Source organism: Pinus tabuliformis, chromosome J (genome assembly GCF_031772625.1).
Source record: "Pinus tabuliformis cultivar Carrire ecotype Pingquan chromosome J, CPIR1, whole genome shotgun sequence".
NCBI classification, from domain to species: Eukaryota; Viridiplantae; Streptophyta; class Pinopsida; order Pinales; family Pinaceae; genus Pinus; species Pinus tabuliformis.
Genome location: NC_142295.1, coordinates 1,541,366,665 through 1,541,385,409, shown reverse-complemented (window position 1 = coordinate 1,541,385,409; position 18,745 = coordinate 1,541,366,665). Strand labels below are relative to the sequence as shown.

The 18,745-nt window shown below is 40.6% G+C and overlaps 1 protein-coding gene across 2 annotated transcripts in view; it reads right to left on the bottom strand.

Moving 5' to 3' along the window:
• LOC149233378 (uncharacterized) overlaps positions 1-17,400 on the bottom strand; it is an 87,606-nt gene extending 70,206 nt beyond the window's left edge. Inside the window, exon 1 of one of the 2 annotated variants that reach the window (XM_089379736.1) lies at positions 17,165-17,400. The gene's annotated coding sequence lies outside the window, so the exon portion shown is untranslated. The remainder of the gene's footprint in view (positions 1-17,164) is intronic. The other variant, XM_089379735.1, reaches the window with a different exon arrangement.
• Between the last annotated feature and the right edge of the window lie 1,345 nt (positions 17,401-18,745).

Genomic DNA, 18,745 nt, shown 5'->3' with positions numbered 1-18,745 from the left:
GGCGTGAGCTACAGTCCCTCTTGCAGCTACAGGACAGTGAGGAGATGCCTGGGGTTCCTGGCACGCCAAGCGATGCATCACAACAACCAAACCGGCCAGAGATATACCCTGGCAAGAGATCCGCCGCCCATAAGCCGGTGTGGATAAGGGACGAGGAGCATGTTGCGTCCAGGATTACAACTGAATAGGGGAGGTCCCGAACAAATGTATGGAGGCTGACTACAACGGACCCAATAAATCTGGATGCATTGACAGGTTACTTAAAAAATGACCCATACAAACCAAATATGGAGGAACCATGGAGTGGACAAAATACAAAAATCAATGATATATTGGGGTTTACAGAGAAAATGCCCAAACCAACGGATCGTGGCCCCAAAAAGATTGTTTCAAACTGCATGGGTGAAGATCTGATACAAATCTTCATCAAACTGATAGGGGGCAGACATCATTGCATGCGGCTCAGAAAGGGGCTGAATATTCAAGAGCTAAAGAAGGAAATCCAGATCCAACTTGGAACCCCCACCAAATACCAAAACCTAATATACATAGGACGTAGTCTACAGGATCTCCATACACTTCAGGAATATGGTATCATCAATGATTCAACCATCATTCTTAATCTGAGACTGCATGGCGGATGCAATGGAGCCAGCTCAAAAAATACAGGCTCCTTTCGAGACGCAGTCAAGGGAAAAGAAAAAATGCAGCACAAATCAGCACCAGCACCAGAGCTACCAGGCCCCTATATTGTGGAACAAAAACTGGAATCCCCAATGCTCCAAGTAACTCTGTCAGAGGTAACTAATCTACACACTGAACTATCCAAAAATGTTGTCATTTGTAGATTTAATGGGTTCTGGCCAAAAACCAATGCTCTGCATCAATGGATTTTCTCCACATGGACACCTAACTGTGAAATACACCTATGCTCAAAAGGATTTTTCATAGTTAGTTTCAGCACAGAACAAGAACGAGACAGTATTATCAATCAGGGGCCTTGGTTTTTGGGAAATGCTGGCCTTTTCACCACCCCCTGGTTTGCTGATTTTGATGCAAATACTATGAAAATCTCAACAATGCCTGTTTGGGTGAGGCTACATAACCTCCCCCTACACTTTTGGCATCACAAATTTTTAACAGCCATTGGGAATTCCTTGGGGAAATTCCTAAAAATAGATGAAGACAGAGTTAGCAAGGGAATCTTCACATTTGCCAGAATATGCGTAGAAGTGGACTTGAGTCAGGGGCTACCTGATCACATTACATTGGAATACAACAATACTTTGAGGACTCAACCGCTTGACTATGAGAACACAGCATTCAAATGTCGCAGCTGCATGCAAACAGGGCACCTCCAATACACCTGCCCATTGGCCAGAAAGGACACCAAAGGAAATAAGAAACAACAAAAAAAGCCCAAAGGGTGGCAGCATACCGACCTGATGGAAGAAGAGGATATACAAACAGAACCTACAAAGAACCAATCAGTACCTGACATACAAATGGGACAGAAATATACTCAGGAAGAAAATACCCCAAAGACTCATTTGGGGCCAGACAATATGCAACAACAACAAGAACCTCAGCTAGAAGTAAGTGGCATCAAAAGAACTCATGGATCTGAAGGATCAGAATCTGACAAAGAACTTCCAATGAACACACTGGAAAACCAGCTAGCCTTAATTGCACCCACTCCCAACCCGGAAGGTTGGAGAAGGGTGGAGAAGAAGAAGGGCAAAAAGCATAGGCCTGCTGGAATTTATTTTTCTTTTTTATTGTAACTTTGTCCCCTTTACATGGACATCTATCTGCATATGCGTTAAGCATCTACAATATGTAATTTTTTCATATGAATAAAATTACGTCTTTTTCTACGAAAAAAAAAAACATAAATATGCTCCCATGACCTGGCCATCTTGGGCCCTGGAAATCCACCCTAACTATACTATAGAGGAAAATAAAAATGGGGAAATGACACCCCCCCCAGTAGTGATCTAGTTTCTAACATTTGGTATCAAAGCAGGGATTCGATTGCAGCTTGCTCGCTAGAGAGTAGATCTATGGAGTTTTTGGCAAAAATTTTGCAAACTTTTTCAAAATGGATCAACAAAGAGTTCCAATTCTTCACAGAGGTAAATTTACAACATGGAAGGTTGAATTAGAAATGTATTTGTTGTCTCTTGATGAAAATATTTTGCTATCAATGGATTATGGTGTAACGGATGAATTTAATGTTATGGCCAAAGATATTATTTTGCATGGGATTTCTAGATCTGATAAACTTTATGTGAAACATTGTGAGACTATAAAAGAGATGTTGGACAAGTTGCAGAATATGTATTGTGGAAGAAAATTGCAGATTTCAAAGATGGAGAATGATACAAGGGATTCTACTCTTATTGTAGTAGCAAATCAAGTCTCCTTGCAAGAAGATGGAAGCACCAATCTCCAACAAGAAGAGGATGAAAGCACCAGTGATAGCAATGATGACTCAAGCATTGATTTAGAAGGAGAACAAGAAGAGATCAACAGCAAATATGAAAAGCATCCAAGATAATGGTACTAGAAGCAGAAATTAAAAAGCTCACAGCTAAGAATAAAGATCAGCGAATGCTATTGCAAATTTTTTATGAAAATGAGTAGCTGAGAATAAAGATCAGCGAATGCTATTGCAATTTTTTAATGAAAATAAGTGGGCCTACAAAGAAGAAATTTCAGATCTGAAAACTCAGCTGGAATAAGGAAGGAAAATCGAAGAAGGAATGAAGAAGCAGTACAAGAAGATAGAAGATGGTAAGATTAGGTATGTTCTATGCTAGAGCAATTTATTTAAATTTTCACAGTTAGCAATCACATCAGCATTATGATAAACTGCAGATAGAACATAGATATAAAACGCAGAAGACAAGCCAAGACAAGAGGACACAGGATGTGGCGCAAGCCAGGGACAAACCCCACAATGTGTGGGGAAACCCTTTGATCAAATCTTCTTTTATCTTCAAAGTTCAGCAGAGAAAGAGAGAGAGAGAGAGTACAATTACAACAGAAGTCAACACTTTGACTTGTCTAGATCTAGCATAGATCATTTCATATCATGATGAGATCAGTTGAAGACTTTCTGCTTCAACTGATTCTCAAGGTGACTCCTTCACCTATCATCGTGCTGCATCTCGTCCATTTGCTGCACCTCACTGTGTAGCACCATCATGCTGCCCATGATCATCATGCTGCTCATGCTCTCATATATCACTGTACTGCCCATGATCTTCATCATGTTGCCCATACATCATGCTGTCCATGATCTACATCATGTTGTTGCCTTAACAGATGACATTCTATCACTGCTATTCATTACAGGTATGCCATTCTATCACTGTAGATTATGCTTAGAGCGTAGTGGACACAGTCATCACTTAAATACTCTCCAACATGATCACATCAATGCTGAGACTGATACAGCATTACTATGATCTTCATTAGACCCAGACAGTGAGGATAGTAAGGGCACAAAAATACTAACAGCCTTTAACAAGATCTTACTTGATACTGAAACCATCGTCGTTACAACTTCACCGCTGTATCACCAAGATCATTCACTGCTGTATCTTTCCACGAGAGTATCCGGACTGAGACAGTGATCACAAATATGTGTGGTTGAAGCAAGAATGAAGGACGCTGAGGTATACTGTTATGAGATCATCAAGTTACAAGAATGCTGAGAATAATAGATCTGGTCTTCTCATTGTAATATATTCCTATGCCAAGTTATACTGCTGTCTGCTTCAAGGATACTGTACCTTAGACCCTCCCGAGGATACTTCTAATCCATTTGACTGCATATAACAAGTGTACAGGACTGCATGTATCCTTTGCGTGAACAGAATTGCATATATGATTCTTCATAAGCCTGCGGCTAGGGCACATTATGACTGCGGATTGAGCACCCACTGAACTGTACCTAGGGCATCTTCTTACCTGCGTTAAAGGGTCTCCTAGGACTGTGTCTATAGGGACAGCGAAGTCCCTCTTCTTGCTGCATATAGAACAGCGTATAAGAATCTAATTATTGTGCCTTCATGGACTGCATATAGAGCCTCCCTTTGCTGTGACTTAGTGCATCTTATGGTTGCGTTTAGAAACTCCTTTCTTAGTGGAATTAAGTCTCTTCTAGACTGCGAATAAGTGCCTCCCTTTGCTGCATTAGATTATCTTTATTGCTGTCAAGAGTACCCTCAAATGCTATGGCTAGGGCACCCTTAAATGCCGCTGATAGATTTACTGTGGCTAGGGCATCATAGGCCAGCGTACATTTTCATGGTGTCTCTCTCCTGCTCCAAAAACCCAAGACGTGGAGAGGAAAAGATCACCACAATAATGTATGTCTCAAATGACATCAAATCCTCTTTTATTTATACTAACTTGTAGGGGTTGAATAGAGACGTCGGTTGGGCTTCTAGGGCCTACATAAGTGCTGGTCGGCTTGATAATAATTACATAAACAAAATAAATTCATATCTCCATAAATATTTATCGGAATCGGATGATCTTTGGATCAATCCTACACCTCTCGACGAGAGGGATCCAATAAAAATATTAGCTACCATAAATAAGCTGACCCACATGGAGTTTGGCCCTAGTTGCCAATTTAACAAAAGATGAATGTCAAAGACTGAAAGTTGACGTAATTTTTGCAAGAGAGGAACTAGCGAGGTTCAGATCTAGCGCTCAAGCAACCACAAGCAAATAAGAAAATGTTGGAGCAACTAGTAGTAGAATGAAAAAGGAGAATCATCAGCAAAATCATCAGTGGTGCAAGAAACAAAAGAACAAGCGAAGAAAGTCAAAGAAAAATAGAATTGCCAAATGTTATAACTGTGGAAAACGTGGACATATAGCAGTGATTTCCAATATTGGAGAGATCATATTCTTTCATCAAAAGGAGCAGCCAAAGGAGAAGCAACCTTAAGCATGCACGCAAAGAAGATTTTCATTTTCACAAAGATTACCATCAGTCGGGTATAATAGTCCTTTTTATGGTTACTATTTCTCATGCAATGATTTTGGCTATAGGGCTATTGATTGCAAGCCACATGCAAGGAATAGTAATCAATTTAGCAGAAGATATCAATCTATTCCTCAATTCTTTGGTCACATAAGATGTTTTGAGTGTGACAATATTGGCCATAAGGCCAAGGATTGCAAGCTGCCCATGTGTTACAAGAGGTCCCGTCAACAAGAAAAGAACATGCAAGGCCAACCGCACAAAAAGAAGGAAGATTTGCATATGAAAGTTTGGAGGAGAAAGGAGTAGCAAGGGACTCCCACCAAAAACTGAGGCCTACATGGTCTCAGGGGAAGCATATGGCCACATCTTGTGTCGCATGGAAATCTTTGGAGGCGCAGTCATATCGAAAAGAGTGCATGATGACAAATCTACATATGAAAGAGATGCATGCATTCAAGGGGAGTGCATGAAGTTTGAAGTGTTAATTTTATTTCTAATTTAGTTTCATTTTCAGCTTGTCATCATTCAGATCAGCTACATATGTTTTGTTGTTAGCTTTGGAGCAGTTGCATGTTTGGTTCCTATTGATGTTTTTGAAGATACGACAGTTACATGGTTGTCTTATGCAGATGGTCAAGGTGTGATAAGAGGATCACACATTCAGGGGGTGCGTTTTTGCTTCCTATTGGTCTTGCAAATGGTTGGCATTGTGCTCACTATGGAAGAGCTTGTTGTGCTTACTTGACATGAGTTTGTTGCAGGAAAGATGTTGAGCTAGGGTTTATTGTTGTTGCCATATAGATTGCTAATAGAATGAGGTGATATGCTTGCATGACATCGTATATTGATTGTGCTCATCATATTTATGTCATGTATTTCCATGCATGTGTAGCTACCATGGAGATCAGATGATGATGTCTTGGAGTTAGTACATCTAGAATATGCATTCTATTGCTCATGTTTTATATTTCTAGATGTATGATATATGTTGTTGCTAATATGTATTTGGATAGTTGAGTCATGATAATGTTATTGTATGGAGAGAGAGTATGTTGTTGTTTATGATGTTTTGGTATGATGCACGTTGTTGATGAGATATTGTGTATTCATATGGATTGAGTTATTGATGTACTTTTGTTGCTTGGTTTCCAGTCATGAGAAGAGAGCATGTGTTTTTTATGGCATGAGGCTGAGAAGATGATGAGTTTGTGCTGCTAATGGTGTTCTATTATCAAATCTTTATATTGTTGTTTTTGTCGCATAGTGCTTCTTGGATACATTGCATATATGGCCCTACATTGATGATGTTGGAGAGATTGTTGCCATTTTGTCTCATCTTGTTAAATTTTAGGTATGTTCTATGCTTGGAGCAATTTATTTCAATTTTCACAATTAGCTCAATATCTTTTCCAGATTAGCAATCACATCAGCATTAAAGTACACTGCAAATAGAACATAAACATAAATCGCAGAAGACAAGCCAAGACAAGAGGACACAAGATGTGGCGCTAGCTAGGAACAAACCCCAATGTGGGGAAACCCTTGATCAATTCTTCTTATATGTTCTTCAATAGTTCAGCAGAGAGAGAGATAGGACGTTTACAACAAAAGTCAACACTTTGACTTATCTAGATAAGAGCATAGATCATCTCTAAGAAGATGATACATGAGATCAGTTGAAGACATGTTGCTTCAACTGATTCTCCAAGGTGACTCCTACACATATCGTTGTGCTGCATTTCGTCATCATGCTGCACCCATCATCACTATGCTGCATCTCATCATGCTTCATTAATCAGGACTATACCCATCACTGTACTGCATTATGTGCCATTGTTGCACCATGCTAGCCACCGCTATCCTATGTGGCATACTGTTGTCCCACTATTAGTGACATAGCCATTCCATGTTAGCTTGTTGTCCCATTGTTTTTGTTGCTGTCCCATCAATGTCATTGTTGTCCCATCATAGTATGTTGTTGTCCCATCATAGTATGTTATTGTCCCATCAATGTTATTGTTGTCCCATCATAGTATGTTGTTGTCCCAATTGTTATTGCAGCACCATGTCTTGCTGCTGTCCCAATTATTAGCATTGCTGCCCTATCATAGTATGTTGTTGTCCCATCACTATCATTGTTGTCCCAATTGCTATTGCAGCAGCATGTCTTGTTGTTGTCCCAGTTGCTATTGCAACATCATGTCTTGTTGTTGTCCCAGTTATTAGCATTGTTGTCCTGGGCATGTTTGAGTCCTCAAACTCTCATGATGTCCCCGTTTTGAGGGTCACCTACAGCCCACCATTTCAGCCGTATTAGGCCTGCATCTAGGGCATCGTAGGTTTGCGTTAGGGCTCCCTTTAGACTGCGTTAGGGCTCCCTTTAGACTGTGTTTAGGGCTGCCCTTTAGACTACATTTAGGGCTGCTCTTAAACTGCTTCTAGGGCTGCCTTTTGGACAACGTTTAGGGCTGCTCTTAGATTGCGTCTAGGGCTACCTTTTGGACAGCATTAGGGCCTCTCTTAGACTGCATCTAGGGCTGCCTTTTGGACAGCGTTAGGGCCTCTCTTAGTTGTGATAAGATTCCTCCAAGACTGCGGCTAGGGCATGCTTCCTTGACAGCATTTTTGACTTCTTCTTTGACAGCGTCTAGGGCTAGGGCATCTCCTCTAGGGCAGCTCCCTTAGTCTTCTTTCCTCCAACGTCTAGGGCTTCCACTCCTAGATTTCCCTTCCACTAAAACCCAAGACAAGTGGAGAGAAATCAAGATAGAAGTGTGTGTGAGAAATGACTCTCAAGTCATCTCCTTTTATACTAAAACGTTAGGCACTTGTGGGGTTTATTTGGTTGCTGGCCGACCTTAACGAATTGTCTTATAACACAAATAAATTCATATCTCCATGAATACTTATCGAAATCGGATGATCTTTAGATCAATCCTACACCTCTCGATGAGAGGGATCCAAGAAAAATATCAGTTGCCATAAATAAGATGACCCACATGGAGTTTGGCCCTAGTTGCCAATTTTAACACTCCCTCTCAACTAGGGAGAACTCCATCTGCTGATCCATATGTTCGACTGTACTATCTCTACCATCAGTGCCTTGCACTGCTCTGCTCTGCTGAACCATGAAGAAGAAGAATTGATCGAGAATGTCTCATACCATTCTCTACTGACCCAAAGTCAGTTTCATATGAGGAGAGTGTGTCATACCACTCTTACTGACCCGAAGTCAATTTTATTGATCCTAGATCAATATCACAAGAGAGTGTCTCAAACCACTCATACTGATCCCAAATCAGTTTCATTGATCCCAGATCAATGGAGGTCATCCTAGCATAGGGAGTACAGTAGATACAACGATGCGTCCATCGATAGTACTACTATGGTCCCTAACCCCATTTCCCTGCTCATTGATCAAATGAGAGGTACTTCCCATGAGTCCCAAACTGCATGGGTAGGATGCCTCGACAGGAGAACTAATCATCCTATCCACAAGAGAATGAATCATCCTGTCCATTGGTCGCCACAGGAGAACTAATCAGCCTGGCCCACAGGAGAACTAATCATCCTGTTCCATAGTTTCCACGGGAGAACTAATCATCCCGACCCACAAGAGAACTAATCATCATATTCCATAGTCGCCACGAGGTATCATAGGGAAAGGTTGAACCTGTCACCATGTACATAGCGCACCACCAGGGGAATATGAGTCGCCCTGTGGTCATATGTCGCTCCAGTAAGTACCCCAAGCCCCCCGAGCTTCCAGAGCTTAGTGCATGCAACATGTAGGCCCCTTATACGAAGGTCTCTCAACAACTCCAAGTCGTTCGGGAAATCACAGATTTGACCTTTCCCCGGGGCTTTGACAAAGTGTCTGCGACCTGTACATCAGTCCCAATGCGATGGAGCCTCCTCGCTCATTGACTTACCATATTCCAGATAAGGTAGTATCTAATGTCTATCTCCTTGAGCAATCATCGAATACGGGATTCCTCAACAATCGAATCCCCCCTGGTTGTCACAGAGGATCACGGTGGTATTCATCATATGTACAAACAACTCACTAAAGAGCTTCCACAACCAGGCAACTTCATACGAGATCATACTCATAGCTATGTATTCGGTCTCGGCGGTGCTTATGGCAACCAACTTCTGCTTCCTACTCATCCACGATATCGAAGCAAAATCCAAAGAGAACCAGCACTGAGAAGTGCTCTAATGATCCTCCACACTGCCTGCCCAGTCAGCATTTGAATAATCATGCAGCTTCATATTTCCGGCAGTGTATCTCAATCCATGAGAGATTGTGCCCCAAAGATATCTCAAAAGATTCTTGGCACCAATCCAGTGAGACTCAACCAAATATGAGCTCACCATGCTAACTGCAAAACATATGTCCAGACGAAAGTTCACCAAGAACATCAATGCAAATGCGTTTATGAAACTCAGAGGCATTTCTCAAATTTGGTCCGGCATCATCACCATATAACTTCTGAAAGTTAAGATCCTCGAGGTAGTCACAGGTTTGCAGTTTACCATTCCACATCCGGAATCCAACTCCCTCTTACTTCTGCAAATGAGAGGGTCTGCGTCTGTCAGAAAAAGGTCGTCCTCATAAGGTGCCAATATGAGAGGTCTATCATCCACAACCTTCAAGCAATGGCTTGGATCGACTTCACTCCTAGTGAATCTCAACTTCATCAAACAACTATCAATCCTCTCATATTACGCCCAGGGTGTTTTGCTTCAAGCCATAGAGGGCTTTCTTCCACCTGCATACATGAGATTCCTGATCATGAATCTCAAACCCCTCAGGTTGTTCCAAATCTATGGACCTACTACATGAGGGGAATGATCCCCTTGTAAAATTTTCATTCGGCACATCTCGGACATGTACCTTCATGCTCTTCTTGAATTCAAGCATCCCTATCACCATTTGACTCACATCGCGTAAGGTCCCATAATAAGTAGACCTCCGGTGCTATAGATGAGATATGTCAATTGACATGATCCCTAATGGACCATCCTGCAACTTGATACAAATTGCCAACCCTGAACCCATGAGAAAAAGTATCTTTGAAAATTTCATTTTCAAACACATACCTTTCCATTGATGAATGCCACTCTGTAGCCTTTGACTTCCATTGTTGAAATGGACACCATGTTCTTCTTGCGATCAGGTAGAGATTTTGTAAATGAATCAGGTTACCCTCATTCAATTGAGTGGTAACATTTCCTACACCCTTTCTGGGATAAGTGGCATCGACTCCAAGTATAATCCCATGGTTGTTTCCATCTCTACGAAATTCGAGAGAGCACCCTTCTATCCGATGAGGTGCCTTGAAGCACTACAATCAATAACCCAGATTCCCAAAGAATCTAAAGGAGTGGGCCAATACAAGATAACGCTTCTTTATCTTATCAAAAACAACATTTGATTCTTCACACCTGGGGTTCCTTGTTTTCTCTGAAGAGTCTGTCGTTTCCTTGATGACCTGCACTACCTGTCATTCCTCTGATCATTGAAGATGTCCCTCGAATGATTGTTATCATCATCAAGTGATGTGTCCCTGCCATTCGGACAATCCTTCGCATAATGGCCAAACTTATTGCAACCAGGGAATCTGCCTTTCCTTCCACCCTTAGATCCAGACTTCCCAATGGAGTGATCTTTAGGTAGGCCATCAGAAGCTTCTGTTGCGCTATTCTGATAATATTCTCTGCTTTGATTTCACCCTAGGTGAATTTGAAGAGGGATAAGGAATCCACTGATCCTTTTGTCATTTTCCAACTATCTTCAGTGATTGCTCTTCCACTCTTGCTTGGGCTTTGTCTTCACCTCAGCTCCGATACCATGTTAAATTTTAGGTATGTTCTATGTATTTCAATTTTCACAGTTAACTCAATAGCTTTTCCAGATTAGCAATCACATCAGCGTTAAAGTAAACTGCAGATAGAACATAAACATAAATCGCAGAAGACAAGCCAAGACAAGAGGACACAAGATGTGGCGCTAGCCAAGGACAAACCCCAATGTGGGGAAACCCTTGATCAATTCTTCTTATATGTTCTTCAATAGTTCAGCAGAGAGAGAGAGATAGTACGTTTACAACAGAAATCAAAACTTTGACTTATCTAGATGAGAGCATAGATCATCTCTAAGAAGATGATACATGAGATCAATTGAAGACATGCTGCTTCAACTGATTCTCCAAGGTGACTCCTTCACCTATCATTGTGTTGCATTTCGTTATCGTGCTACACCTCACCATGTTCCACCATGCTGCACCCATCATCACTATGCTGCATCTCATCATGCTTCATTAATCATGATTGTTCCCATCACTGTACTGCATTATGTGTCATTACTGCACCATGCTAGCCACTACTGTCCTATGTGGCATATTGCTGTCCCACTATTAGTGACATAGCCATTCCATGTTAGCTTGTTGTCCCATTGTTTTTGTTGCTGTCCCATCAATGTCATTGCTGTCCCATTGTTTTTGTTGTTGTCCCATCAATGTCATTGTTGTCCCATCATACTATGTTGTTGTCCCATCAATGTCATTGTTGTCCCATCATAGTATGTTGTTGTCCCATCAATGTCATTGTTGTTCCAATTGCTATTGCAACAACATGTCTTGTTGTTGTCCCAATTGTTAGCATTGTTGTCCTATCATAGTATGTTGATGTCCCATCACTGTCATTGTTGTCCCAATTGCTATTGCAGCAGCATGTCTTGTTGCTGTCCCAATTGCTATTGCAACACCATGTCTTGCTGTTGTCCCAATTATTAGCATTGTTGTCCTCGGCATGTTTGAGTCCTCAAATTCTCATGTTGTCCCTGTTTTGAGGGTCACCTATAGCCCACCTTTTCAACCGTATTAGGCCTGCATCTAAGGCACCGTAGGTTAGCATTATGGCTCCCTTCAGACTGTGTTAGGGCTGCCTTTAGACAACGTTTAGGGCTGCCCTTTAGACTGCATTTAAGGCTGCTCTTAAACTGCTTCTAGGGCTGCCTTTTGGACAACGTTTAGGGCTGCCCTTAGACTGCGTCTAGGGCTGCCTTTTGGACAGTGTTAGGGCCTCTCTTAGACTGCGTCTAGGGCTGCCTTTTGGACAACGTTAGGGCCTCTCTTAGCTGTGATAAGATTCCTCCAAGACTACGGCTAGGGCATGCTTCCTTGACAGCGTTTTTGACTACTTTGACAACGTCTAGGGCTAGGGCAGCTCCCTTAGTCTTCTTTCCTCCAACGTCTAGGGCTTCCACTCCAAGATTTCCCTTCCGCTAAAACCCAAAACAAGTGGAGAGAAATCAAGATAGAAGTGTGTGTGAGAAATGACTCTCAAGTCATCTCCTTTTATACTAAAACGTTGAGCACTTGTGGGGTTTATTTGGTTGCTGGCCGACCTTGACGAATTGTCTTATAACACAAATAAATTCATATCTCCATGAATACTTATCGGAATCGGTTAATCTTTAGATCAATCCTACACTTCTCGATGAAAGAGATCCAAGAAAAATATCAACTGCCATAAATAAGATGACCCAAATGGAGTTTGACCCTAGTTGCCAATTTTAACAAGTATGTTGTTGCTTATGATGTTTTGGTATGATGCACGTTGTTGATGAGATATTGTGTATTCATATGGATTGAGTTATTGATGTACTCTTGCTGCTTGGTTTCCAGTCATGAGAAGAGAGCATCTGTTTTTTATGGCATGAGGCTCAAAAGATGATGAGTTTGTGCTGCTAATGGTGTTCTATTATCAAATCTTTATATTGTTGTTTTTGTTGCATAGCGCTTCTTGGATACATTGCATATCCCTACATTGATGATGTTGGAGAGATTGTTGCTATTTTGTCTCATCTACTACCAGTGATACATTTGTTGCTTGTTGATTTGTTTCCTGAAGCTAGAATTGGTGCTATTGTAATATGTTGCTTATTGATGATCCTCATTAATGATTTGTTCATTATGATGATCATATATGTGTGTGTGTTGTTGCTTTTATGTCATATTGCCATGTTGGTGCTTCTATGTCATATTGCCATGTTGTTGCTATCAGATGGTTATGTTGGAGATGTGTATGTGGAGCATGATGGTTGCTAGTGGTTTTGTTGCAAGATGTTCATTGTTGGGTTGTTGATGGTCAAGGTGTGGAATGGCCATTCACTAGCCTTTGCTTTGGATGGTACTCCTATTGTTGTTTCTACACACACAGACATACATATGTGTGTGTGTGTGCGCGCACATGAAGGCCTTGTATCTAATGCACATGTCATGTATTGTATTCTCATCACTGCTACTATATGGAGCATATATTCTTGCTCATTGTTATTTTGGGCATGCATAGAGGAGAACACTTTTTGTGCAGATGTAAAAACCACGTTCCTTATTGTTTTATCTTGCTAATGTATTGCTCATGGGGTGTCTAGCATGTATTGTCATTAGCTATGTATGGGCCAATGGGTGTCCAAGTCATGTCTAATTTTGTACACCACTGATGTAGCCTTAGTACATTGGATGAATGATGTAATCTTGGTTCCATAGAGTCATTGGTTGGTGATAGGCATGTTTATAGTGCAATTATATGTCAGTCTTATGTACTTGTCACAGCCATGTATTTGCTCCATGAAGCATGGTATTGTATGGCACTTCATTGTATATCACTATATATCAGAGTGGCGCAATGGATGTGTTGCTATAGCACAAAGAGAGTGCGATTGCAACTCCATTACATGCTTAGGTGAAGCATGTTCAGTTTTCAGAGATTGCATGGCATTGGCTAGAGACATGTTGGCAGTTGGGTTCTTTGTTTTACATGCTTACCTTGCAGGAAGTACTTATCTCATCCAACACATTATTGGCATTGTTCTTCAATGTTGGTATGGCCCTTTGCCATTGATGTCAAAGGGGGAGAGAATTTGGAGATCAACTTCAGAGTTGCGGCTTCAAAGTTGGAGAGTGTATGGAGATCAGCCTCAAAGATTGGAGATCAAGTTGAGGTTCACATCAATGCCAAAGGGGGAGCTTGTTGGCATTGTGGTGTTGGCATTGATGTCAATAGGGTATTAGCATTGTACATCATATGCTTTAGGTCAACCTGATGGTGGTAGTCCTTCCTATGTTTGTGATGAGTGTTGTTGGCATGGTGCAGAGGTATAGTGTTCATTGGTTGTTGCAGTGATGTGATCTGCTTGCTAGTTGGTTGGCATTGATGTCAACATGATTATGACCTAGTGCAGGAACTAGAGGTTGAGTAGAGATGTCCTAGAGTTAGTTGCAGATGTTGATGATGTGTCGATGATGTTGCTATAGGTTCTGGAAGTGTTTGGACAGTTTGATAATGTTGTTACAGGTGCTAGAGATGTTGATCCTATTGAGGAGTTTGGCAGACTAGGTCTTCATGTTGATGACCTGATGCAGAGGTGTCTTGTGTGTTCTTGATGATGCATAGGAGTTGGAAAAGAATCTATAGGTGTTGGAGGAAATTTGACAGGTTTTGGAGATGGTGCAGCCTTGCAGGAGGCCCTACAGATGTTGGAGATGTTAAACATGCTCTGGAAGAGCTGACTTACTAGATGGAGGTGACTTGATACTTGCACATGTTTGGAGGCTTTTTTCATGGTTATCAGAAGCTTGTCATGGGTTTTCAGAGGTTCTACAGGGTTAGGAGGTGCTTAAAGAAGTATATAAACAAGCCCTAGAAGTTTAGAGTTGATCAGATGCAAGAATGGAGCTGAAAACAGGGTAACTCAAGTCTCCTGAAGAAAACCTGCGTAGGTAACTCAGGTTGTGGCTCAGAGAAGAGCGTTATAACTCAGGTTTGCAGAGTAAAGGTTGTGTTACCCTTTTTGGGTGATTTTCTCTGGATTCCTCGCACTTCTCAAGTGTTTTAATGTGTTTTTCCGATGGTTTTTTGTTCGTAACCTTCCATGTAAAGGTTAGAAAACTTCTAGAATGTGATTAACATTGAAAATATCCTTCATGAAGTTAATTAATGGGAAGATAAAGTGAAGGAGCTGAATCTGGATCAAATCAAGTGTATGAACAGAATTTTGTTGAGCTCAGTAGTGCTTGGTAATTATTGAGTTAATCATCTCAGTTCATCTATATATTGGAGAGAGCTCAATGACAGTATGTCTGGATATGTTATGTGTTGAGTGGAATGTGAGAGAGAAGAATAGTTTGCAAGTTGTGAGGGTTGTAATGCAGAATTTCTGAAGCAATTTGCAGGTGTTGCAACAGATAGCACGAGTGTGTTTCAACCAGCATTTCGTACAGAGAGCGAGGAGATGATGTAGAGATTCATTGCAGGTCTTTTGGTGACTGGTAGCAACTTGGGTATTCTCCAGTTTAATGGTTGTGTGCAGCAATTGTTTGTATGCAGATTTATCTACTGCAGAGAGGGTTTTTGCTGAAGTTTTTATCAAATTATTATTTGCAGTGATTTATGTATTAATTGAGGTTGTGTTGCAATTTGTGGTATTGTATTGGAATTTTTGATTGTGTGCTTTGAAGAGATTGTTGTTGGGGTGTTTGTGTTGAGCAGTTCTGCGGTTCCAATTTGAAACATTCTGAAACATGAACCACATAGAGGAGCAGGGTTGGGTGACTCGGGCAAAATCAGTATAGGGAGCAGATATCTCCATACAATGGTGGTTGGATAGTTCAGTGGTAATTGAGCGAGGCTCGTTGGTCGTAGTGGCTTCCAATGGATGGGTGTCTGTAAAGTCATGGGAGAAAGAGACTTCCTACTGATAGTAGCTATTTGAATCTCTATGTAATGAATTTATTTAACATAATAAAAAAAATTGAGCAACACAGTAGCAGCAAGGGTAGTTTTTGACCTGGAGGGGGTTTCCCACCAGTATCTTTGTGTCTCTTGTGTTGAATGTTTTATGGTTTCTTGTCTATGGTTGATGCTCTGATCTCTCTTTATGTGCTTCAGTTTATGCATGGTTCAAAGGTTTAATTAATGAAAAAAAATTAAGTGTCTCCACTACTGATTCACCCCCTCTCAGTAGTGATCTAGTTTCTAACAAACAGTTTACTAAAGATGCCATACACAAATGTGTGTAAGCATCCTTTAGCTTTCTGTGAGAAAATGAAAAATAAATATTAGAAAAAACTTCAGTGCAAGTTAAGAAAATGATATAGTTACTGACCACAAATGAACAAAATAGGTCAATGAGAATCCAGAATAAAACAGCTATAAAGGGAGTGCATAAAACATCTCCCGAGACCCCGTTGGGAGAAAGTTTGACACAAGCATGAAACTGATCGAAAAGTGATGTGAAATTCCAAGATGGATGAATGGACCAAAGCAGCCAATAATGATTGAGATACACAATTTAAACTATTTCCTTTGCTTTTTTGTGTACCTGGTAATAATATCTTTAACATTGCATTCTGTGGGCCAAACGATCGTTTCATGGGGCAAAGGATGTACACAGCAGTAAGGTCTTATCAAAAAAGCTGTGTTTGCCCCGATGATGGGGTAGGGTCAAAACATCGGACGTCCATTTCCACACTCTACAGTTTATTCCAAAAGCATCTACAGTTAATTCCAGAAGCAACAGATTGACAATATGATCTTGATAAGTTCAAATTACATTTGCATTTGCAAAAAAACAGCTTTTAGTCAGTCGGGCTGTTCTCTGGCGGTAAGTTGGGCGTTTACGGCAACCATGACCTGGGTTCAAATCTCGACAAGCCTGCCTCGCCCAAGGGACTGCGATAAAGCAGCGCAGAGGACCTACGTTTACGAGGTTGTTTAATTCCCGTTGTACACGTTAAAGTGAATTTCAATGTCTTTCCATCTGAACGGAGGACGTTTCACCAGAAATTTAAAAATAAAAAGACGAAGAAAGTAAAAGAACAGGCAGCTATTTTCCTATATATTTTCAGGATCTCTGGAGGAAAATAGGGAGTATACAGACTCCAAACCCTTCGCTTGCCTGAGAAAGTTGATAGTTAAGTTGAGTTAAGCTTTGATTGGGTTTTTTAGCAAATTGAACAGGAAACGGAATTATGTTATAATTTAGAGCATCACCGTTTGGCGACTTCATCCAGGATGGCAACATTCACAGAGATTTTCCTGAAAAAAGAAAAATGAAGTAATAAACAGGCGTGAAATTGTTTGTACCTTAGCTTAATCAACGGGATTTTCAGATGGGAAACAGATCCACCAGTTGTCTACCTGCTTCCAAACGGTGGAAATGTTGTCTCCGTTGATTTCTCTGTGACTTTCGAAGCTTAGGGCCTCCAGCTAATCTCCACCTCGGCCTTTTACGCTGGTTCTTCTTTTACACTGCTATTATGGTCACTCTACATACATATATATATAGTGGCCAGAATCAAAATAATTTACCTTCTACTACAATCAACCTTTTCTTCGGATTACTCTAATAAAAGCTCCGCTTTCTTTAATATAACCTTGTCCAAGAATTGATTGGCTAATTTCTTTAATTTTAACTTTGTCCAAATAAATAAGTGATTGGCTTAATTATGGACATTGTGTTGCGAGTAAAGTAGAGATTATAGTAATAGTGGTTGAACTTGATTTTAGGTTTTTTTTTTTTTTTTTTTCAAAAAGGTGGAAAAACCTATCAAACTCAGTTTGTCAAACCAACAGTGAGGACAGCCATCTCTGGCTGCTATCCTACAAATATTAAACTCATTTAATTATTAATTTTTTTTTATTAAAAAATGTCAAAAAAAAAGTTTTGTTTTTTAAAATCATTTTTCATATTCCATTTAATTTGATTTTTATTATGTTTGTTTTTGTTTTCTTGGTTTAATTTAAAGGAATTTGAACATTCAATATCATGTTTTACATGTTGTTTCATAAGAAGGTCATGGCCAAATGAGCTACACCCAATAGGCTTGAATTTTATTCACATGTCATATTTTTTAAGAGGATTGTTTTTCCAAGAGTTTGTATTTAAGGTTTGCACAAAGAGACTTTTTATAACCCAGTATGGAGACGATATTGTATGATGTAAGTATTTGTAAATATTTAACATAAATATAAAACTAAATTAAAAAATAAATAAATGACATTAGTGATATGTTGAACCTTGATTTTAAATAACGAAACTCGGCCACTACATCTCTGAAGCCCTAGGTCTCCTTCACGGTGTTCTCCCTGTGGCTGCCCTTGGATAGTCGGGGTGTTCGGCCGTCGAGCTCTCCCTCACCTCTCCTTTGCCCATGGAGGAGTCGGGTGATGGCCTTGTGGCACTCTCCATTCGCGATATGGTCACAGGTTGACCGATGGAGCAGAAGTCTTTATTCACCAAGCTAGCTTCATGCACAGCTTTTCACTCCTCTAGAACGAGCCCTGAAGCTAGGGCCAAACGGCAAGAGAGAGGGAAAAACGTTCAAGTTCAAACTGCCAAAGGCACCACCTCTGCAAATACTTCAGCTATGGAAGCAGACACCACAGAAGGTCTGTTACAAAAGGTAAGAACAAAACCAAGAAGCAACTGCAACCCAAAAGCCAAAAAAATCTCGGAGTTGGAAATCCAAGACCCGGGGGTAGCTATTTATAGAGACTATATGCAAGAACATGTAGTAATCTGCAAATTCATGGGCATCTGGCCCACAGAGAAAGCACTAAACTGGTGGATACAAGCCAAATGGAAACCAAAGGGAGAAATCAGACTCCAACTAGGTTCAAAGGGGTTCTTTATAGTCATTTTCGATCTCTTAGAAGACAGAGATA